Below are 25100 nucleotides of genomic sequence, written 5' to 3'. Positions count from 1 at the left end.
TGTAACCATTTGTTTCCAATACTACTTGTTATTACTTCAGTCTCTGTGCTTTGTTAAATAAACTTATACTTAATTTCACTATTAACAAATCTAAGTGCTGTGAGTTGAGTGGAGCAGTGATCCTGAGGTGAATCTGGTAAGCAGGGGTGTACTGCTCCTTTGGGAACAGTGGATCTTGGGAATTCTGTGAGTGTCCGTCCAGTAGATCAGGGGCTGGGCCCTCCAGGGATATGCTCAGAAGGCTTGGGGGTTGCAGTGTACCTATTGCTAACGTTGTAGAGAGGCAGTGAGGCCTGCCTAGGCCTAGAGGGGCATGCTTGTGTTGCCTTTGCACATAGAGTTGGGGAGCTGACCAGCAGAAGGCACAGATAAGGCTTCCCCATGCTAAGGGAAGGTATTAGCAAGGTGCCTCACAACCCCGGGTACCACTTGAAAGCATCACATGTTCTATAAATGTCCACTCACTAGTTATAAAGCTCTTTGCAGTAGCCTCATTTCAAATTCTGAATTGATAAAATAAGGCACATTTTATCTAACTAATAAATAATAAGGAAGATGTATAATGTAGGTGAGTATACTTTAGATTATTTTTGTTCTCCCAGAGTATGTAGGAAACAAACCACTGGATAGTTCTACTGAAGTCAATGCAGCTATGCTGATTTACACCAGCTGAAGATCTGGCTCTTAGTTTTAGGGTACTGGGGAAAATGAATATTTTTCTTAAGCTAACACTTTGTTTTTGACTTGTCTAAGACTCCAAAACTGAGTAAGAAATGGGTGCAATTATGTGCTTTTATTAACAAAAGAAGTTGAATAGAACAAGTTGAATCCATAGAGGTTGTCACCCCCTCAAGTTTACAGCCAGAAAACTAGAATGGTAGAAAGCTGACACATATAGGGGGAAGGGATAGCTCAGTGGTTTGAGTGTTGGCCTGCTAAACCCAGGGTTGTGAGTTCAATCCTTGAGGGGGCCACTTGGGGATCTGGGGCAAAATCAGTACTTGGTCCTGCTAGTGAAGGCAGGGGGCTGGACTCGATGACCTTTCAAGGTCCCTTCCAGTTCTAGGAGATGGGATATTTCCATTTTTTTAAAATTATTTTATTATAGGATCCATCCTATTTTTATGAGCTGGGTTAAACCTTGTTATGGGCTGAGTTAGAACCTTGTTAAAACTGATGTGTGAATACGCCCTTCACTTAAGATAGTTGTAAGAGACAGTTAAGAGGCCACACCTCACAAACCAGCACCATGTAGCTGGAGGTTTCCACTCTTTGTGTGTGGGTGTGTGTGTGGGTGTGAGAGAGAGATTAGAGGGAGAAACTGGGGTGCAGATACAGAAACTTAGACAGACAGACAGACAACAGAGACATCTTGCATCTGAAGAAGTGAGGTTCTTACCCATGAAAGCTTATGCTCCCAATACTTCTGTTAGTCTTAAAGGTGCCACAGGACCCACTGTTACTTAGAACAGAGACAGACTCAGAGGCAAGAAGCAAGAAATCCAAGCAACAGCCTGTGAGCATGGTGTATGACCCTGGAAAAAAACTGGAGAGGGGTTTTGGGTCTAGTGTTGACTCAGGAGGCTTGGGACTGTAAGCTAAGGGCATATTTATACTTAAAATGCCACAGTGGCACAGCTGTGCCATTGTAGTGCTTCAGTCAGGGCTGGCTCTAACTTTTTTGCTGCCCCAAGCAGCAAAAAAAAGCGCCGCCCCGCCGAGTCCCCCCCCCGAGCGCCATGCTGCCAGACCCCCCCCGCCCGCCGCCAGAGCGCCCCCCGCCGAGCGCCATGCCGCCGTAGCATCTCTCCCTCCCCCCCCCCCCCGCTGAGCGCCGCACCGCCCCCTGCCACCCCAAGATTGGCCGCCCCTTACCAGGTGCCGCCCCAAGCATGTGCTTGGTTGCCTGGTGCCTGGAGCCGGCCCTGACTTCAGTGTAAACACTACCTACACTGACAGGCGAGATTATCCTGTCAGTGTAGGTAATCCACTTGCCCAAGAGGCGTTAGCTAGGTTCATAGAAGAATTCTTCTGTCGATTTAGTGCTGTCTACATGAGGACTTAGGTCAGCTTAACAATGCCACTGAGGGGTGTGGATTTTTCACATCTCTGATCAGAGGTGGTGCTAGCCCATTGGAGGCCATAAGTGGGAAAACTCTGGGGGGGCTCCACATATAACACATAATAAAAAGCGAATAGGGGTCCCTTTGAGCTGCTTGCGGCCCTAAGCAGACTAAGTAATTGCTTATGGCCTAGTGCCGGCTCTGTCTCTGACTGCCATAGTTAAACCGACCTAATTTTCTAGTGTAGATTAGGCCTAAGAAGCTATTGTTTTGATTCTAGTTCCTCCTGTATTTGGAGAAGCAGGACCTTGTACATTCCTTGTAAATAAACAAGATTGCATCAAAGAAAACATGAGATTCCATAGTCAGTTTTATACTTCCATTTTGAACACCTCCAAGAGCCCGAAGTTTGACGAGCCCCTCAGATTGAAAAGGGGCAACACTATCCTTCAGATAAGGAAGAGAAGAGTCAGTGTCCCCCTTACTGAGTGACTAGAGTATTGGTGGCCGGCCCCCTTTCTCCTCAAAGAATCAGAGAAATGTTCTGTTTCTGCAAATACATTTTTTCTGTTTCTTGATCTAAGTGAATTGTTTGTGCATTGAATTTGGGCCAATTTTCACAATATAAACTGCATTTTCAGAAACTGAACAACACATTTATTTCTTCAAGACGTGGAGAGGAGCTGCTTCCTAGAAACCAGTCACATTGCAGACAGGATGCTGACTCTCCTCTCCTTTTCCTGGATAAATACTGTTCTTAGGTGTTGACCTTTTGGGGTTTGACCATTGAACACTAAACCCTAGAAAGTGTGAACAATTATAAATCTAGGAACTTTCTCCTCAATTCATGCACACCACTTTCTTTATATTAAATAAGAATAATGCATAGTCAGTGCACCAAATTCTGTTCACTTGGAAATGCAGAGTAGGTCCATTGAAGTCAATTGATCTATTTATTCTGAAATAACTGAGAGCAGAACTTGGCCAGTTAGAGGTGAATACACCTGATAGTTATTGTAGAAATATATCTAACAGATTTTTTTTTTAACAAGGAGCAACTGTGAATAATCCTGTTTTGCCACATCATGCAGATTTTCCCCTTCATTTTTTTGTAATATTACGAATTACAATGGAAATGGAAACAAATAAGAAAATATCTAATTTCTAGCTTTTAGTATCTGTCCTTTCCTCTTCTTTGATAGTATTTGTTTGCAAATATTTTATTTCAATAGAAATTAATCACTCATCTTTTGAGTCATGTGGCTTTAAAGCGTCAGAGATGACGAACAAGTATAATTAAATCAGTAGAGAGGATTCAGACTAGACATCATGATTTCCTATAATGTAATCTTGATATAGGTGGTTTTGATATAGTCACAATTCTACCATTTGTGAGGTGAGAAACTCTTTGAAGCTTTCATCATGAATGAAAAAAATTAAAAACAAAAAGTAAGAGTTCAGTTGTAAAGTATGCTAAAACAGAAGGCAAGAATTCTTGGGGTTGGCTGTACTTTTATAAAAATCAACTGTTAATACCTGGTGAAGAAAGGATGAAAGTAACCCCATTTTGTCCTCCAAGCATATGATTGCACACTACATTCACAAAATGAATTGTTTTCAAATAGTCTGAGTAAATAAAGTCCCAGTTGTACCACATTCCTAACATTGAGTGATATCTTACTCTGCAATTGGCTACTTAGGGCTACTTGTGAAGTAAGAGAGGGCTACTTGTGAAGTAAGATGCTATTCAAGGTGTGTAAGAGTGATAAGGTTAGGCTCTAAATGGATGTCCTTCAACTGTCGGCATATTATGTCTTGATCAGAAGAGATAAAAGGAAAAGCTGAAGTTGATGTACTTAGATCTACTTACTGTGATGTCTTCACTACGGTGAGTTGACTGCTGCCACTCCCCAGTCGACTCTGCCTGTGCCTCTCGCCGAGCTGGAGTACAGGAGCCGACTTGAGAGCGCTCAGGGATCGATTTATCACATCTAGACTAGACACAATAAATCGATCCCCACTGGATCGATCACTCCCTGACGATCCAGCCGGTAGTGAAGACATGCCCTTTATGTGTAAGTTCTTTGTTGTTGCTTTCCTGTGTAAGCAGTGCCAATATTTTTATTTAAGATCAAAGTTCTAGTTTGACATTGGTACATATTGGATAGGATGTTTTCTGCTCGTTGCCAGGAAGATAGTGAACTATTGGTTAACTGCAGTTTAATAAAGATAAAGGGCATTTGGATAGGCACCAAAATAATCCTTCCTAAAACTTTACTAGGCACTGAAGGACTGAAAGTCAAAAGGTTTTTGCTCTTTGTTGATACCCTTTTCTATGTTAATCTAATAAAAGATGATAGAGTGGAAGGGACCTTTTGATACTGACACTTCAATCAAGCAGCTCAGAACCTTTGCTTCTTTATAATTGTACTTTTGAGGGCCTGATTCAAAACCCACTGGAGTCAATGGAAAGACTCCCACTAATTTCAGTGGGCTTTGATCAAGATCCAGTGCCCAACCCCACAGCCCTTATTCACAGGAATAGTCCCATTGGAAATAGGGGGGCTGTGGGCCCACTCTTATGATTAAGGGCTGCAGGAGTGGCTGCTTTCTTGACTTGAATGCTTCTACAGAGCGCTCCTTAAATACTTCATGAGGTGCACAGTTCTACTCTGTATTTGTACAAATTTTTATTTTTACATTTCTCCTTATTTTTACAAATTTTCCCTAGTATTCCAGGTAAAGGGTGGGAATAATCCCTACCCGTACTTAAACATTTTGTCTGGACATTTGGAATAAAAAACAACTTCACTTTTTAAAGGGTGAAATTGTTAGCTTAATTTGAGATAGCATTTATCATTTTGTAATTCCTGCCTTTCCTTCTTGACTGAAGACAGCAAAGCTGTGCGAGCTATGACAAAGAGAAGAGCAATCTCTATTCAGCACGTCTTAGCAGAAAGCTGTACGGGAACTCTGGGGTAAAAGACATTATCTCCTTATCTCCTACTCAGCATTTGAACCTCTGGGGGCCTGATTCTGATCTTTTGCTTTGGTGGAAATGAAATCAGAATTGGGCCCAGAGACACTGATGGGTTCATAGGAATCATTCTGGATTTATTTTGGTGTAACTTGCAGAATCTGGCTCTCAGTGTTCTTTATGACACTAACTCCTTCCATAAAGTTATAAAGTTTTCACTGAGTTATAAAAACTTCCTTCCACGGATCTACCTACAATAAGAAACAAAAGATGAATTTCCCCTGTCTTCAACTATTGCTTCATGCTAACCTGAAATATGGCCAAAATAATAGATGTGTGCAGATAACCAGTGCTGAGAGTATTTTTTCTTGCAGGGATAGGGTTGGCTGGTAAGAGGTAGGGTACAATCAGTAGAAGTTGGATTCAATGAGCAAATTCAAAGATGATGTACATTAGTCATTGATTTAATTTGGACATAAAACTGGATATGGGGACCAGATTTATGGGCATGCTCGAGGCACCTCACACTGCTTCAGCAGGGAAAGACAGTCGTAAGAATGGCTTAACTTGCCATTTAAACCAGATTTATGGCTGCTTTGTGTTGTCTGAGCAGCTCAAAGCAGCCAGACTGTGCTGGTGAATCTCACCCATAATTGGTAACGTAGTATAACTTGCACTGATTCAGCATTCTGTGGGTGGGCAAAAGAATTGTAAATTAAATACTGTGGGTCAGATTCTGGAACTGATTCTCTTCCCGCTTAACACCAGTTTTACACAGTATATCTGCATTGATGTCAATGGAGGTATTTTGAATTTTAACTGGTGTAACTTGGTCCAGCATCTGCCAGGTAACTAACTTCCAGAGTTTCTGAATTAGCCCAAATTAAAGTACATTGCCTCTCTGACATGCAAAACCCATGACTCTTCATTTCTGTGTGTATTACAGCTGAGCAGAGAATGGCAATTCAGTTTCATGGAGGATTTCAAAATCTGTTTTTGTTTCAATTCAGACAAAACCAAAAATTTAGAAATTCTCATTGCAACAAAGATTATTAAAACAATTTATTTGAAAAATCAAAATACGTTGTTTGATAATTTCAAAACAGGCAGGCAAATGGTGAGTTGGGAGCCTAGAAGCCATGGGAGGCTTGGAGGTTGGGAGCCTGGAAACCCGAGATCTGCAGCATGCCACCTGGCTGGGACTCCTTCAGCTTCCCACCTCCCATGTCAGCTGGGTCTGACTATCAGAGAGCTAGCTGGCTTGCGAGCTGGAGAGCCTGGGGGTTCTGGCTCTGTGGCAGCCTGCTAGGTGGGCTGCAGGGGAGGCCCACAAGCTGGCAGGAAACCAGGAAGGTTTCTGATGGAGATTTGTCAAAATCAACAGGTTTCCTGAGTGTTTATTTTGGTTTCGGTGAATTATGTTTTTCTGACGGAACGGTGTTGTGTTGGAAAAGTTTCCACTCAGCTCTAGTGAACATCAATTAATTTTGAGACTCCCAGCAGTCCCGGAAATTGAGACAATCATTCCTCCAATTTTAAGGCTGTAATAGCCATAGATCTTGGACTTATGTTTTATTCCAGTTTACCACCATAGCACAGAGCAACAGGACAGTTTAAAATCAGCCAGGCGAGATTATTTTATGGTAATGCCTTGCTATTTTGTAAGTCCAAAAGTCAACCTAGAAATCTATTTACAGCTTAATGTCCTTAGCAAAGGAAACTTTGGCACTACTAGAATCATTACATGTCCATCCCAATATAGAATGTTTGCTTTTACAGTTGGATAGATAAGAATATTCATTTGCTTCTAAAGAAAACAACAAAAGGTAATCTGGTTTTTGTAGCTAATAAATGGTACTATCTGATAAATGTCCACGGTAATTATCAGAGCTATTTTTTAATCAGCTCTCTTTTTCAGTTATTGCTCTGTGTATTTAGCAGCTCCATTAGATCAGTTGTTGTCCAGAGCTAAGGGCAAAGTTTACTTAATTTGTTTATTTAACTTTTAGCATTTTAAAAAAATTATCTCATTTTAAAAGCAGCCCCAGTAACTCTTGAACCTGGTCACTGATTCATTATCCTGATTGTGTTGCCTTAAGCCACAAGTATTTGCAAACACTAGTCTCATGCCAATTATTGGTTCTCTTTTGAGAAAGTTAGTTTGAAATACAGTGTGTAGTCAGATGAAGTGGTGTTAATTCACTTTATGGACTATAATTAATTATGTCCTCTTACTTAGATTTCAATTTAATTTTCTTTACAAAAAGATCAATGCTAGAAACCCATTAATTTAAATGGACATTGGATTGGGCCCTTTATTATGATAATGTACTTTACTGTATTGTTGGCATCATATTTTATATCTTATTCAACTATAAACATAGCCACAGGCTGCCCTCAGCAAGATGGTCCCCCTATCCATTTAACCTTTTGTAGGTGACAGCGGGACTGCCCTGAGCTAAAATGGCCAGCATCTCCCATTATTTCCAAAATGGTGGCCTCTTAGTGGCCATGTGAAAGCCAGGCAGGGGAAAGAAGAATGCAGAGGTGCTGGTAGTGAGACTGTGAGGAAAATGGCATGAGGAATGTGTTAGGAAACAGGACCTGATCCTATGAGGAGTCAGGAGAAAGTGGGGAGCAGGAGGCAGACTTAGGGGTATGTGTTGGTAAGTGGAGTCCCCTCTGAGTCGCAAACAAGGAGGCCTGCATTTGTGTGATGTGTTTTTAAAGCTTGACATTTGAACCTAAAATGGAATGCGGGGCAATTGGCCTTCCCCAAAGGCAAGAAATATCAGAAGGCTGGCAAACCCCACCATGACTTTAGTTTACAAATCATAAGATTTTGAAGATAATCTTATGATTTTGGTGAGTCGGACTCATTATTTAATGAGCTACAGTGTAGGTGATGGAGCTCAAGGCCAAGATTCAGATTTTTGCACTTGATCTGGATTGCAGAGATGTGATTGATCATATTCATCATTGCCAGTTCAAGACTCTGAGAAAGGGAGGGAGTACCAAACAATCTGAAAAACAGAACAGGCAAAGGCAGTGGGTATAATAGGGCAGGGGAGGCTCTGCTACTCGAACCCCGGTTGTGGGGTTTATGGGGGAAGTTTTTGTTTTATTATGTCCTATGCAGGTTCCGGGGCAGCTGAGGAGGCGGTTATTTGCTACTCAGCTTCCTGGCTTCATAAATAATCTCCCTGGACTCCAGAGAGATTACTGATGAACTCAGGAATCTGAGTAGCAAATACTGCCTCCTCAGCCGCCATGGAACCTGAATGAGGCATAGCAAAAGCTTCTTCTGGAGAGAGTCCAAGATGCTTTTCCCCACCGCAGCTTGGGGTCTGAGGAGGCGTGGTGCAGCTGGCTCGGGGCTCCTCTGGGCAAGTGGTGGTGGTGGTGGGGGGATGCTCAGGCCCAGGGCTCCTCCAGCAGGGGACGTGGGTGGGGGGGTGGGAAAGCAGGCAGAAGGGGCAGAGCCAGGGGCTAGCCTCCCTGAAGGGGGCTCCACCCTCCATCCATGAGAAAAGGGTAAATGACATATGATGTGACATCAAATGGTATGTCTATTCACCTCAATAAAATATATGAGCACATAGGTATTTGACCTTTGGGATTTTTCAAAGGAGCCTAAAGGCTTGTCTCTACTTCAAAGGCTGCAGTGCTTCAGTGAAGATGCTACCTACACCAACGGGAGGGCTTCTACCACTGGAGATAATCTAGGGTTACCATATTTCAGCAAGTAAAAAAGAGGACGGGAGGAGCCCTGCCCCCGTCCTGCCCTAGCCCCGCCCCTGCCCCTCCCATTTCCCGCCCCCCCCAGAACCCCCAACCCTCCCTCCGCTCCTTGTCCCCTGCCTGCCCCCTCCTGGGACCCCTGCTCCTAACTGCCCTCCAGAACCCCCCCCCACCTAAGCCTCCCTGTTCGTTGTCCCCTAACTGCCCCCTCCTAAGACCCCCCACACCCTAACTGCCCCCCAGGACCCTACCCCCTACCTGTACCCTGACTGCCCAAAACCTTATCCACCCCCCCTAAAAAGCCCCCCCCGAACTCCCAACCCCCCCACCCGTCTCTTGACTGCCCCCTCCAAAACCTCCCTGCCCCTTCTCCGACCCCCTGGCCCCCTTGTTGTTGGCCTTCGCCTAACATCTCTGTGAGCTTGCTCAGGAACGGCCTGAGCCGTTCGTCCCGGCACGCCGGGCAGCAGCGGGGGAGGAGCTCCAGACTGCCGGAGGCGATCTGCGAATGCAGGGAGGGAGGGAGGGAGTGATCTCTGCTGCAGGGGAGAGGCTCTTTCTGGCTGTCGGAGCCCCATGTAAGTGGCACCATCCGGCCGGCTGCCCTGTTAGCCGGGCGCACTCTGCGGGGGGGGGGAGGGGGTGAAGGTCTGGACATTTACAAATTCCCCCCCGGACGCTATTTTTAGCTCAAAAAGCCGGACATGTCCGGGGGAATCCGGATGAATGGTAACCCTAGATAATCCACCTTCCCCAGAGGTCTCTGCTCCTCTTCTGCTGTATTGAGTGTGAAGGGAACTTTCTGTGGGGGTAAGTAGTGGACCATGGGTGCCCTTTAGCACCACCTTCTGGTGGAACATGGCACTGCAGGCACTTCCTACTTCAAATTCTCCTCACGCAGGTGTTTTCTCTGGGATTCATATGGCTCAGTCCTCTTATCTGGGTCACTCTCAGTCCCTTTTCAGGGTAACAGTAGTCCCAAACAGACAAAAGGTACTTTCCACCTTGCTTTGGACTCCACTGGAGTCCTTCTCACAGTCCGGGCTACCTTCCTGGCTCTGGGATAGAGCCCAGACTCCCATACTCTTTCACGACCCTATTCTAAGGCCTTCTACAGAAATCCAGCTTGCTCCCTGAGGTTCCTCACTGCTCTGCCATAGCGCACTGGTTTCCCTGGGGTACCCACCTGACTGATAATGGCTCAGGGCCTTCCACAGAAGCCTGCGTACTCCCCAGACAGATCTCTTGCTGCTCTTCTATAAGGCCCAGCTTTTCATTAAACTATCACCTGACCCCCCAGTTAGTCCTGGCCCCACAGACAGAGAAACAATTAATTAATTAAGGCACAGGTGAGGCTGGCTCCATCTCCTGGTCTGCTGGTCCCAATGCATCTGGAATGTTGCTGTTGGCCTCCCTGATGTTAATTAGTCTGGCAGGACCAATGACTTCTGTCCAATTAGCTGTGTTAACTGGATCCATGAGGGCTCAGTGTGCCCTTTATCAGATCAGCTACCCCTTGCTCAGATTCCTGACACTTCCTCTCCTTCCCAAATGACATAGGAATTAGAGCTGGTTGAAAAAATTTTGATTGATTTTTTTATCAAAATTTGCAGATTCATTGAAATCAGAACATTTCACAGAGACATTTCAATTTTGACAAACATTTGGAATAAAATTAAATTAAAAAACTGAGTTGTTTTGACTTTACCACTTCGTTTTATTCCAAATTTAGAATTTCATTCTGAGTTTCCTGTTTCATTTCATCTTGTTGAAAAATTCCATTACAATGTAGTGTGTCAGTCACTCTTGTCACATGTTGCCCTGTGTGTTCCTTCATTAGGTGAGTGCACATTGTTTAACATTTGTTCAGCTTACCCATGAGAAGTTCCAGTGTGAGTTGTTGCAGCAGGACTGTGTACTTTGTTTGCTTGAAGTTGCAGACTGATGCATCTGATTCTTTAGTGAAAGAAATGTAGATGACTGAGGACTGTCAGGATAGAATTCCTCTGGCATAGTAGGTACTGTCCGACTTGCCCCTGTAGCTGCTGGCATGACTCTTGTGTGAGACAGTAATTATTCAATGATTTATTTCACCTCAGGAAGTCTGCCTGCCTTCATTCCTCCATCATCCTTTCCCCCAATCCTGCAAGATAAAAAGAGGAATTTTAAAGCAGCAATAGTTTGAGGGACAAAAACATTTTCAGAAGCTGCACGCAAGCAGTGGTGAACTTGTGCCATCCCTCTCAGAATGCCTGTCTCAAAACTTTTTCAGTGGAATTAATAGATTGTAGTGTGAGGCTGCTCAGAAGCAGCATTCTTCCATGGAGCAGTTCAGGGTTAGGAAAAAGAAAGATGACTTCTGGCTTGCTCAGTGGAGAAAGGGTTGTTTAAGCTCTGCAACATGAACCACAGGGAGTGAAGGGCGGGAAACCAGAATCTCATAAGGAACAGGAATTGGCAGAATCCCACTTTGCCCCAGGCAGACAGCTCCTCTGAAAAGGAATATTTCCCTGAGGCACAATTGACCAGGCTGGTGGACGTGGCAATACTAGGAGGTGGAGGAGGTTAGTGTATCTCCAGTTAGTTTGGCCTGAGGTTGCAGGTTCTGATCTAGAGGCTGACCCCCAGCAAGCTATGATCAGAGACCCATTACCTTCCTCTTAAGCTTAGCTCCATTGCTCCCATTCATTAATTTCTGGAAAAGATGGGGTTTTAGTCACAGCTCCCAGATGAGAGGACAATCTCTGACTCCATCTCTGCCGGCCGTGGTTTTTGGTGGGAACAGTAGAGGGGAAGGCACTGTGCCCACTCAGCATGTAACTTAGCAGCAACTGTCACCAGCTACAATCCCCCAAATCTCTCCTGAACAGACATCCTAAACAGACATCCTCCTGGGTTTGCAAACACTTCAAAGTTGATACTGGAGAAAGTATCAGTGCCATTTGCCAATTATGTAGACATAGGGTCAGGCGGGGCTGTCACCACAAAGGCTGGGCACATCAGGCATGCTGGCACACAGGGAACTCAATCACAGAGCGCACATACTGAAACAGGTTGGCTTCAGAGAAAAACAGCCAGGCACTGGGTCTTCTATGGAGCAGAGGCTGGCACAACCAGTGAATTCCATGATTTTGACAGCTTAGCAGAGAGTGTTTAGAAGGGGCAAAAATATGATCGCAGCCACCCTAGGGTTGTGACACTGGCTACAGATGCGTGAGGATGTTGGCTGTGGACATGTTTCCTTTCTCCCATGTGGAGGATGAGGGCTGCAGACACCTTACGGCTGCAGCTGTCTGCAGATGGCAGAAACTCAGGGCTGGCACAACCCATTAGGTGACCTAGGCAGTCGCCTAGGGCGCTGCGATTTGGGGGGTGGCGACCGCGGTGGTATTTCCGCGACGGGACCTTCCGCTGCCTCTGGGGGCGGGGGGCGGCATTTCGGTGCGGAACCTTCCGCCGCCTAGGGCTGCGGAAAAGCTGGCGGTGCTCCTGCAGAACCTTATACACTCCTCTTTTCCTAAAAATGCAGTTCCAGGTCTGTGTATTGCTGTGAGAAGTGCAGTAGGGCTGACTGGGTAACTGAAGGTGGAAGGGCGCATCTGCCCATGGACATGTGTACCAGTGGTCAGAGAATGACTGCATGACTGTTTATGATCATTTAGGTGAGCAGCAGCAGAGAGATTAGCAACAGCGCTTGCAATATGTATACCCTCAGTCGACAGCCCACCATGCTTTGCATGTGGGGCTTTGAAAAACAGCACACTTCTGGAAACATCTTAAATAAGCTGTGCTGTCACCAAGTGGCTAAAGCCCCTGGACCTGTCTGCTGGGTTTCTGGCAATGGACAATGGAGTAGACATCACAAAGGCAGAGTGTGATGGTTGCTTCCAGCTTGTCCCTTGTCTTGCTCACTGCCTCAGTCTCTCTGTGAGGAAATTCCTAGGAGGGGTGGGATACAGGGTTGCAGATGCTGCTGTCAATGGCCAGGAAGCTCTGTGGTCATTTCAGCTAGACCTGTGCAGTGCACCACAAACTTAGCTACAGGAGTCACTCAAACTGCCACTCCCAGGCCAGGAGCTTGGGGGCTGGGCAGGACGGTCCCACAGGCCGGATGTTGCCCGCGGGCCGTAGTTTGCTGACCCCTGTTTTACAGGATGGAAAGTCTGTATGAGCAGAGAAAAGCAATGGTAGAATTCCACATCTGTGGGCCCAGGAAAGTACAGATGAACACCAGCCTTCAAACTTCACCCACCAACTGGCTCCTCATGAAGAAGTTAACCAACATCCTTTGACATTTTGAGACCACAGGGATGCAGGGATTAAACAAGTAATTCCCTTGCTGTGCCTGCTGGAGAGAGAACTGAGACACATGTTCCAGAAACTGAGTGGGGAAACCCTGGTGGGAGTCATGCAGTCTTTTCTTCTGGAAAATCACCATCTCTTAGCTGGGAGAAGGAGCATAACTGGATAGCAACATATCTAGACTGCTGATTCAAAGGACTATGGCTTCCTTCCTCTCATCAGAGAACAGGGAGGCAGGCATACTTCAGGTGGAAAAACAGCTTCTGCTGCCACCCATGGTGCCGTGGCATCACTGATAATTGTTGTGTTAGTTACCCAATGTAGCTTTTAACTATTCTACATGTGCTGCAGTCACACCTCTGACTGTAATGTAGTCACACCCTGAAAGACATGGTGGTTAATGTCATTGATGGGGTGATTCAAGACACTGTCACAACCAGGAGGCAACACTAGCAGTGGGCAGTACGACACGGATTCTGCCAAGGGCGAGAGCAAAAGGTCATCGCCCTCCTTTTGGCAGAGGTTGGGGGACTTTGGAATGGTCACATTGCTTCTTCCCACCTTAAGGTGCAGGAGCCCGATGCTGCTGCAGCAGAGAGGATGGTGGAGGAATATTTACAAGATATGATGCTGGTGCCCCTGACTCACTCTCTTCATTATTGGCAGCTAAGGAAGGATGTATGGCCAGCAGTGCATTAGCTGGCTGTTGCCCACTTCTCCTGCCTACCATCAAATTTGTACTTGGAGCACCGCTTTAGTGCAGCAGGCCCTACAGTCTCCAACAGGTGCATGTGTCTCTTGACAGGGAATGTCATAGGCCTACTCAGAGTCATCGAGATTAAGGCCAGAAGGGACCACTGGATCATCTAAAGTCTCATCTGCACATCAGAGGCCCCTAGTGGGGTCCTTGGTGCCTCCACAGTACCTCTGGGTGTCTCCTTTGCAGGTGGAACCAGAGACACTGGTTCCAGAGTCTTTCCCCTGTGCACTTGGGAACCCCTTTCACAGTGGTGGCGGGCAGCCACCTTTGATTGCCCTGTCACTACTGCAAAGTTCTCCCATATACTTGAGCATCACCTCGTGGAGTGGCAAGAGGCTCCCTCCTCTTCAGCTTCCCCCTCCCCACCACTCTTCCTTCCATCTCTGCTATAGGGAGGTTTTATTTATTTATTTATCTCGCTTTTATTTACATCTCTCAGTCACTAGTACTCCTATCCTCCTCTGGCCCCTCCCTGCCTGGACTAAGTGATGCAGTGAAAATTCCAATCAAACTAGCTGCTACTGGATTTTTCTGTTCTGGTTGAAAAAGGTTGAAATGTTTCATTTCAACATGAAACGTGGGGCTAAACAACAGGGATGGAGAAGAGCTATTTAAACTAAAAGACAGCTGCTGGCACAAGAGTAAATGGGTATAAAGTGGTCATGAATAATTTTAAGATGGAAATTAGAAGGATGTATCTACCATCAAAGAAGTGAGTTTCTAGAACAACCTTTCAATAGAAGTAGTGGGGGCAAAGAACCTAATTGGTTTTAAAATGGAGCTTGATACATTTGAATAGGATTATATGATGGGGTTGCCTGGCCCCTCCAATCCCCACCCCCATCCCAGCACCAGTGGGGGGGTCCCAGCTGTGCGCCACCCCCTTCCCCGCCCCCCAAGCAGCTGGGCTGCCCTCCCCTAGCACCTGGTATTTTTAGTAAAAGTCATGAACAGGTCATGGGTTGTGAATTTTTGTTTACTGCCTGTGACCTGTCCATGACTTTTACTAAAAATACCCGTCACTAAAACGTAGCCTTAATTATAAACCACATGTCTGATTTTTCAAAAGTGCTGAGCACCTCTATCGCTCATTGAGTTCAGTGGCATGGGTGGATACGCAGCACCTCTAAACATCAACCAATTATTCTAAGAATAGTTTCCATCTCCTAAAACAATATCAGCTTCCATTCAGAACCTATGAAACACTATTCAGGCTAAATAAACTGGCAACCTAAATAAGGCTTGGTGATGGGGGAATGGCTAACTAGCTTTTGGTTTTATTTGTATGTGATGGGAGTGTCTTCAAATCTGTATGCTTTGGAATCAAATCTAAAAAAAAAAAAAAATTGTAGTCATACAGCCAACAAATAATTTGTCCTGCCCTACTGTATGCACTTCTAGATTTGGATGAAAACTGTTCCAAAATAAGGTCAAACTTTACTACAGTTTCTTTTCTTGGCTGTTCAAGCTGTTATTGCAGTATAGTGGTGCAACACTAATATGCTTCTGCTGGATTAATAATTAAAAAAAACTGGAAAGTACTTGCACTTCAGGAAAACTAATAACTCTAGGAGCGACTCCTACACCCGCTCTTTGAAAACTTGGCTTCCTCGTTTCAACTACATTAAAAAAGACATGGTAGTTTAATGATCACAACATTTCTACAAGTCCTTTGTATACAAACAGAAGAATCCATGTTGTCATCATACATATATACAATACAAACATCAGGGTTTACAAAGTAGGGACTGTATGATCTTTATTTTTTGCTGTTTAACCATAGTCAATAAAGACAATGTAAAGTACTTTGCTTAGGAAGTAAAAATCAAATGCACAACTATAAAATGGGGAATAACTTGCTAGGCAGTAATATTGCAGAAAAGGTTCTGGGGATCATTGTGGATCACATATTGCATATGAGCCAACAATGTAATTCAGGTTCAAAAAAGGCAAATACCATTCTGAGTTGTATTTATGGGAGTGGTGTATCTAAGACATGGGAGATAATTGTTTCACTCTACTTGGCACTGGTGAGGCCTCAGCTGGAATACTGGGTCTGGTTTTGAGTGGTCCACACTTCAAGAAAAATTTGGACAAATTGGAGACCAGTGGAGAGCAAAAAAAGATACAAGATTTAGAAAACAAGATCTATGAGGGCATGTTAAAAAAACAACAACTGGGCATGTTTAGTCATGAGAAAAGAAGACTGAGAGGGTATCTGATAAGTCTTCAGATATGGTAAGGGCTCTTATAAAGAAGACGGTGATCAGCTCGCCATGTCTAATGAAGGTAGGGCAAAAAGTAATGGGCTTAGTCTGCAGTTAAGGATATTTAGGTTAAATATTAGGAAAACATTTCTAAGGCTAGCGAAGTGTTGGAATAAGTTACCAAGGGAGGTTGTGGAATCTCGGTCATTGGGGGGTTTATAAAAATAGGTGCTGGGTTCTTCAGGGACTAGAACTCTGATCTGTGTAGTGGGAAGAGCCAACACCTCCATGCTTCAGCCTGGGGTGGTTGGGAGATAGGCGCCAGGCAGCCCCGGTTTTTGGCCATGGGGTTTTAGTTCAGGCTCCAACCCCTGGCCACGTGGCGGCAGGCTCCAGTCCCAGTCTCTAGCCCAACCCCGGTGGCAGCTGCTGGTCCCAGGCACCGATCCCCGACCCCAGCAGCAGCCACTGGCCCTGGGCACCAATCCCCTGCCATGTGCTCTGACCCCGGGTGCCGACTTGTAGTCCCAGCCACGCGGCAGCAGGAGCCAGCTCCTGGCGCTGATCCCCACCCCTCCATTGCCCCCAGCCCACATCTATCCCACCATGTCCCCCACTGCCTTCATCTCCAACTCCCCACCCCGTCCAGGGCTTAATTTGTCCTGGCACTTGCTGAAAAAAGTGATATTAACAAACATACAAATATCACTTTTCACAGTAATATTTTTATTGAGTCTGCAAAAAAACCCAAACCCCTGCATAAAGAAATTACAATGATTTGGATGTGTACATGTGCTATTTATTTGTTTTTCCTAAAGTTAATCAAGTATTTTAGGAAACAGGGTCAATGTGACCACCAGCAAGAGTTGTTGACTGCACTCTGAGGCCACTAAAAATGTGTTGCAAGAACCCTGTCATAGGCTGAAATATGTTCACATAAAACACTCATCGAATACCAAACATACTTGTAAATATCTAATTCTGGTCTCCAATATTTGCAATTAGAAGAAGGGGCTACATTTTGTTTGGTAATTGTTTGTTGCAAAGTAGTTCACCTTGTTCTAATAAAGAAGTAGACCAAGAGATATTTATGGGAAGTAATAGGAGAGAGAGGCTCCTTTATATACTTTATATTAGCAGTTTCCAAATATGAAGAAATAGCTTAGCTTTCTAACAGCCATATCTGTCCCTTATACTATGCTAGGGCTGTCATCTTCTCCTGGGAGGAAATGTTGTGTCAGCTCAGAGATTGTATAGATAAAACCTACTTCACTCTGGGTCTAAAGATGGCACATGGTATGAGATGTGTTGTACATTATGTTGTAACTTTTGATTCACATCCTTCCTTTTGATGGTAAGGAAAAATACAGATTACATTTTTCTTCTTCTTGGTACAAGGTATTTTCTGACTAATAATATACCAATATTTTCCAAGCCAGAGTGATAATGATATGCATTTCAAAAGGGCTTCTGATCTAGGATTGGATAACGAATTTTTTTTGGAGGTATATCTAATGTACTTACAGTAAACAAAATCCTTTTCATGTCTTTTCCAGTTATCTTTTTTCTTTGTATTGCTAAAAGAATTTTGGTAACACTTTACTATGCAGAGTTTCATTAACATGCAGATAGAGAGCTAATACAGATACAAGCAACAGAGGGTCCTGTGGCACCTTTGAGACTAACAGAAGTACTGGGAGCATAAGCTTTCGTGGGTAAGAACCTCACTTCTTCAGATGCAAGACTTGCATCTGAAGAAGTGAGGTTCTTACCCACGAAAGCTTATGCTCCCAGTACTTCTGTTAGTCTCAAAGGTGCCACAGGACCCTCTGTTGCTTTTTACAGATTCAGACTAACACGGCTACCCCTCTGATACTTAATACAGATACAGTAACTCCTCACTTAATGTCCTCCCGCTTAATGTTGCTTCGAAGTTACGTCACTGCTCCATTAGGGAACATACTCGTTTAAAGTTGTGCAATGCTCCCTTGTAACATCATTTGGCTGACTTTACAAGGGAGCATTGCACAAGTTCCACTTCTCTGTGTCCTCCTCATCCCTTCCTTCCTCCCTCCCAGCACTTCCCCTCCCAGAATTGCGGCCATGAGGATGGTGCTGTGCTGCGCAGAGCCACCTGCACACCCCCTGCACCAAACAGGAGCTGCCCCAGGTAAGTGCTCTGCACCTCCTGCCTGCCCCAGCCCTGAGCCTCCTCCAGCACCCCACCCTGAGCGCCCTCCCGCACCCTAACTCCCTCCCAGAGCCCGCACCCCCACCCTGAGCGCCCTCCTGCATCCTAACTCCCTCCCAGATCCCGCACCCCACCCTGAGCGCCCTCCCACACCCTAACTCCCTCCCAGAGCCCGCACCCCCACCCTGAGCGCCCTCCCACACCCTAACTCCCTCCCAGAGCCCGCACCCCCACCCTGAGCGCCCTCCCACACCCTAACTCCCTCCCAGACCCTGCACCCCGAGCCCCAGGGGTAAGCCAGGGGCATCTCCCCACTACAGTACAGTACTGTACAGTATATAATGTCTTTTATCTGCCCCCCAAAAATTTCCTTGGAACCTAACCCCCCCGCATTTACATTAAATCTTATGGGAAAATTGGATTAGTTTAACATTGTTTCACTTAAAGTTGCATTTTTCAGGACCATAACTACAACGTTAAGTGAGGAGTTACTGTAGGTCACTTGGGCATGGCAAGCAGTTTATTTGTGAAATGAATAGCGCACAGTTCTTGGTTCAGAAAACACCATTAAAATCGATACAACATGGTGTTTCTCAACCTTTTTGTGCTGGTGACCCCCTTTGGACTTTAAAAAAAATCGTGGAAATAGTGGACCCCCCCCGCCCCACAATAGAAAAAAAAAATTGCAACCCCATCTCCCCTTAAGTTCGGGATTCTGGGCTTCAGCCCTCTCTGGCGCTGAGCTGAAACATGTAAATCAGCTTCATGGGGCCCCTGTGGCATGGGGACCCAGGGAATTGCTCTGTTTCCTACCCCCTAATGCTGGCCCTACTTGTGACTCCCCTAAACCTGTCCCACGTCCCCCCCCAGGGGTTGCTTTCCCCAGGTTGAGAAACACTGGTCTAGAATAAGCATGGTCCTGGGAGTCAGGAGGCCCTAAACTCTTATTCTGGATTTGCCACTAGTAAAAACATAAGGATAATCATAGAGATTGACACCAAGATTGCACAGAATGATATGTATTGCCAATGCCAAACCTTAGGAGGTCTCGGTTATTTGGGGCAGGAATCCTGGGGAATAGGCAGGCTGGTATATACTCCAAATTAATTTAAGAATATATATCTCATAACTCTGCTGAACTCTGTGATGGAGTGTGATATGGCTGTATAAAATTATGAAATATGTTTTATACCCATGTTGAAATATTGGCACCGTGGCTGCATTAGTTTGGATTTGCCCAGGGACACCCTGTTATGCTGCATTCCAGACAGATGCTCTGCTGGGGAAAGGGAGTTGACACCTCATTGGAAGGCCATCATTGAGAGCCATCAAAGCTGAAGCTGGGGGTATTGATTTTCAACAACTGGCCTACCCATGGAACAATGGGCTTTCTACACAGGGGCCCACAGAGGGGTTGGGAGGCAAACATGAGAGGTGGATATGGAATTTCAAAGTTTGAGTATGTGGTTCAGAGACAGGTGTCAATTTAAGAGTCGTGTCCTGTTTTGTGCCAGGGGTCTGACCATCGCTATGTGTAAGTAGGAGAGTGTGTCTAGTGCAGTCCTACAGGGGTCAGTCCTGAGTCCAGTACCGCTCAATATTTTCATTAATGACTTGGATAATGGAATAGAGAGTATGCTTATAAAATTTGCAGATGATACCAAGGTATGGGGAGTTTTGCAAGGCCTTTGGAAGATGGGATTAAAATTCAAAACAACCTCGACAAATTGGAGAATTGGTCTGAATTCAATCAGAAGAAATTCTAGAAAGACAAGTGCAGAGTACTTCACTTAGGACAGAAAAATCAAATGCACAACTACAAAATGGGAAATAACTAGCTAGGTGAAAAAGATATAGGGGTTATAGTGGGTCACAAAATGAGTCAACAGTGTGATGCAGTTGCAAAAAAGTCTAATATCATTCTGGAATATATTAACGGGTGTTGTGTGTAAGACAAGGGAGGTAATTATCCCACTGTACTCGGCATTAGTGAGGCCTCAGCTGGAGTACAGTGTTCAGTTCTCGGCACCACAGATGTGGATAAGATTGGAGAGAGTCCATAAGAAAGCAACCAAAATGATAAAACATTTAGAAAACCTGATCTATGAGGAAAGGTTAATAAAATTGGGCATGTTTAGTTTTGAGAAAAGTAGACTGGGGCGGGGGGACCTGACAAGTCTTCAAATATGTTAGGGGCTGTTATAAAGAGGACTATGATCAATTGTTCTCTATGTCCATTGAAGGTAGGATGAGAAGTAATGGGCTGAATCTGCAGCAAGGAGATTTAGATTAAATATTAGGAAAAACTGGCAGGAGAGGGAGAGAGAGGACAGGAGGGGCTCTTCCCTACCTGAAACACTATGAACCACAGGTGCACAAGAAGGGGTGAGCTCAGATTAAGGGAGGGTGTGTCTCAGGGCTTTTGTTATTTTCAAAGAGCTGTAACTCTCAGCTACTTTAAGAGTAAAGTGACTGTGGTTAAGAAATTCCCCTGCTAACTCCATATTCCTTGCTGCCCTGCCATGTTATCCCTGGAGGAATTAAACTACTAAGCTCAGAGTGCCCTCAGCATAAGTGGGGTGCTGAGGGAGTGTTTGAAAGTAACTGGAGGGCTCAGGAGGGCTCAGAGGTTTCAGGGTCTAGGGTGGCTGGATGGAATGTTTCACATCTCTCAGAAAGGTATCAGACTAGAGGCTTGAACCTAGGAGTGAGCCTTAGAGTCCAAGAGCAAGAAATGGTGACTAGACTACATCCAGACTCAGGTGGCTTGAAAGCATGTGGAACCCAGTGATTGGGTCCACTTGCAACAGACTGGTGACTGTATAGTGGGTCAGGGGGCCAGTTTGTAACAAGTCCATTTTAGTGAGGTACCTCCTTTCAAAATATAAAAGGTATGATCACTGCACATTCCAGATCAGCCCAAGCTCATCCCAAGTTGAGCAACCAGCTCAAAAATGCCTAGGCAAACCTGGCTCAGTAGAAGTATCAGTTAATACAAGTAAATAGTGGATTTTGGTGGTCTTAATTGCATTCAACCATGAACGGAATTGCATGAACCATAGGTTAGTTTTTGCTTGCCATTGCTACACTATCAGGAGTTGAGATGTCAAATAAGGACAAAGGAACAGATAGACATTTACTACCAGCTGTCTCTGCTCTGTCACTGGCCTCCTGCAGCTTTATCTCCAGAAGTCTTTAATTACAGAAATTCCCAAGTTCCGTACACCAAACTATACCCAAATACCCCAGTAATGTTGATTGGCACTCCATCCATTATCATTAGAATGAATGTATGGTATGTTATTTTCTGTGTTAGGATTTTTTGCCACAAAAGCAGTCTCATTCCTTTTATCCAGGCAAATTGCGGAAGGCAGGCATTTGTTGTATAAATGCGACTTTTTCAAAATTTTACTGGCTGGCCATTGTTGTACTTTCTTTTTCACCAGTGGTGAACTGTACAGTGCCTCTTTCTCCTCTTTACTATGAAGAAAGGATTGAGCTGTGAGAAGTCCCCTCGTCTTTGGCTTTGTTTTGGGATAGGTGGATATGAAGATGCAGGACGACAGGCGCTGACTTTTGTTTTTGCTGGTACCTCCTCTCTGCCCCTTCCCCCCGCCCCCAATGAAGGTGGTGGGCTGGGCCTGGGGGGGAAGAGGCTGAGCGAGGCTGGAGGCTGGGCCTCGGAGTGGAGTGTGGGCAGGGCCTGGAGGAGAAGAGGCTGAGTGGGAACTGGGCCTCGGGGAGAAGAGGCCAAGCAGGGATGGGGCCTCAGGGTGGGGGCAGGGCCTCGGGGGGAAGAGGCCATGTGGGGGTGGGACCTTGGGGCAGAACACAAGTGGAGTTGGGGGCAAGGCCACAGTCCAGATGCTGGGGCCCACAAAAGATTAATCTGACCCTGTGGGTTCAGAGCACCTCCTATTTTTTTCCTGTGAGTGCTTGAGCCCCAGAGCACCCCTGGAGTTGGCACCTATCTGAAGGAGGCATCTGTTTTGCTTCCCTAGAGGGAAAGGATCAGGACATATTGGGCTAATCCTTGTATAACCTTGGAGGGGACAGTGTTCCACAGGAGGACAGCATGTACAGGGATACAAGCGTTTTGAACATGGATCGTGAAATGGGTCTCGGTTGACATAGAGAAGTCATGTATCTTTGGGAGCATGGATGGTGAGTGTCTCCAGGTGTCAGGTCAGGGATATGGGGTGGGAGGCATGAGTCTCATGGGGAGAATAGATACCACTATTATGAGGAAACATAGGGGGATTTATGGAGGAGATAGTACAAAGGGAAGGTGTCTGCGACAGAGTGGGTTATCTGACCAGGGGCTTCCTTGCTTAGATGCTGATGTCTTCAGATGGGGAGGGAGGGTGACTTTGAAGCTGGCTGTCAGCAGCATACATTCAAACATTCCATAGAGTAGCACCTAATGATGCATATCTGCTACCTCATAGTATTTTATAAATCATATTTACAGTCATCGTCACAAGAAGATATTCATGCTGTGTGTGATGCTGGTAAGCTAAGTGCCAGCTCTGGCCAAGGCCGCAGTTGCTAGCTTAAGAACTGACAAACTCACAACTGTAAGCCAGGCCAGCTTGCTTGTGTGTTAGTATAATTCAAAGTAGATGTTAAAATGTATAAGAATGTGTTTAGAGTTTAAACTTCATGAAAAACTGGGGGAATGTTGCGTGCATTGTTTTCGCCTATCTGTACCCTGTTACAATGTAATAGCAAACATTTGCATTGTATATACCCCTGTAACTAAGTAACCCATCAAATGAGAAAGAAACCTTGTGTAATGCAAATGAAGAACTTTAACAGGAAAGTGCTAATTCCAGGGCATGGAAAGCATATGATCATTGTGTGTGAGGTCAAAGTCTCTCAGTATATTCCTCTCTCCCCATCATGAAAGAAAGGACACATGTGGGGGCTGTCCTGTCAGCTTAGTTTCTGTGAAAAGAAACTATAAATATGGACACATGAAAAAATCTTTTGTTTGGATTCTAACAGGCAAAATAACGGAAAAGAAGATGGAGATCCCTGGAGTTACTCTGGGTCGCCCTAAAAGACTTTTGGGAAACTGGCAGATTACATCTCTGCTACCTTTGAAATGATAGATTAGTGGTTCTTAACCTATTTAAATTGTGGGCTGCCTATGCAGCTCTCTGTGTTATGTGGGCTGCATCTACACAATACATATACTATCTGTAGGGCTCTGAGGATGTCACATGGGCTGCAGCTGTGTGCTCATTGGGCCATGAGTGGCCCGGGGGCTACAGCTTGAGAACCACTGTTATAGACTGGGATTCACATGTACATATATTTTTACCTGCTTTAACCTCTCAATAACTCTCATTTGTTTTTCTTAGCTAATAAACCTTTAGTTAGTTTACTGTAGAATTGGCTCCCAGCATTATCTTTGGTGTGAGATCTAGAATGCAAATCAACCCAGGTGAGTGACTGGTCCATTTGGGACTGGGTGTAACCTGAATATTGCGTCTGATGAAGTGGGCATTCACCCACGAAAGCTTATGCTCCAATACTTCTGTTAGTCTTAAAGGTGCCACAGGACCCTCTGTTGCTGAATATTTTGTGATTTTTGGTGTAAGTGACCATTTATCACATAGTCTATCTTGCCTGGGTGGCAAAATAGACTGGAGAGCCCAAAGGAACTGTGTGGAACTCCGTGGTAAGACTGTTATAGTGATCCAGGAGTTCACATTTGTTACTGGATTGGGGAAATCTAATTATAGAACATACCACCAGTTTGGGGTGTCTGCCCAGTTTTTGATATTCTTCCCTGAGGTAGGCACTCATGGTAGTTAGCAACTCCAGACAGCGTGACACCATGATATTTTCTTCTTTTGTCGGCAGGATGGGGTTACAATATATGGCAAAATTGTCTTGTGTCTCTGCAATTCAGATATCATGTCTGTACTGTGAGGTTTTGAAGTAGAATTACTATTTCTCAATTTTCACTTCTCTCACAATCCATTGTACTTATATAAACTGTACAACTATATCTTTGCTATTTTTAATTATTGGTACAATACTAATAACTGAAAACACACATGAAGTCCGTTATTATCCATAACTTTAACTGTCCTTTTAGTTCTAATTGCTTTTTTGCTTAGCATTGAGAATTAAGATTTTGTAAGAACTGTAAAGGTAAACCCTAAACCTAACCCCAACCCTCAGTAGTTAATCATATTTTTTAAATTTATCTTTTATGGCAATAGAGATGACAATCTAACATTTAAACAATTAGTTCTTAATAAAACTGGCATTTCATTGCAACTGGAAGCTGTGAATGATAATTCTGTTAAAATGAAACGGTGAGAAGCAATTATCAATGCATCAGTGATACATTTATCAGGATGGAGATGCAAGGCCTTCTGTATCATTTAACTCCTGAGGAAGGGCTGGAAACAGTGGCTATACATGGATGTCTCTGCATTTCCTGCATATTGTAGAATGGGGCTCCTACTTGGCTCTGAATAGGTTGGTGCAGAGAGAGTGAGTGTGTGGGTGTGTCTCTGTGTGTGTTTGGGAGCTGGGGCAGAGTTGAGATGTGTGGGTTATGTTGGGGTTATGAGATTCCTGACCATCTGGATTTAGTAGCCTTAAACCCATTTATAATGGGTGTGAAGGGGCACTTGCTTCTCTTCCTGCCCATGTCTATCCTTTTTCCAAATCCTCTTGATTCTATGCATAGTGTTAAATCAGATGATTCAGAATCTGTTTGAAAACTCCAGTTTATTTTGAACAACAAGAAAAGTCCGATTTAATTCATTCATTTATAAATTAAAGAAATAAAAGATTTTAAAGGATTGTATATAGGACAGAGATGGCAGAGTTTTGA

General features: G+C 44.7%; 1 protein-coding gene and 1 long non-coding RNA gene across 2 annotated transcripts in view; one reads left to right on the top strand and one right to left on the bottom strand.

Moving 5' to 3' along the window:
• The window catches only part of LOC135983322 (uncharacterized), a 28761-nt gene extending 24699 nt beyond the window's left edge, over positions 1-4062 (bottom strand). The window contains exon 1 of the long non-coding RNA XR_010600907.1: positions 3934-4062. This is a non-coding gene — a long non-coding RNA (uncharacterized LOC135983322). The remainder of the gene's footprint in view (positions 1-3933) is intronic.
• The window catches only part of KL (klotho), a 56189-nt gene that overhangs the window by 5725 nt on the left and 25364 nt on the right, over positions 1-25100 (top strand). The gene's annotated exons all lie outside the window — the stretch shown is intronic.

The sequence above is a fragment of the Chrysemys picta genome, chromosome 1 (assembly GCF_011386835.1).
Source record: "Chrysemys picta bellii isolate R12L10 chromosome 1, ASM1138683v2, whole genome shotgun sequence".
Taxonomy (NCBI): domain Eukaryota; kingdom Metazoa; phylum Chordata; order Testudines; family Emydidae; genus Chrysemys; species Chrysemys picta.
Note: the sequence above shows the minus strand (reverse complement) of the source record. Positions and strands in the feature narration are given on the sequence as shown.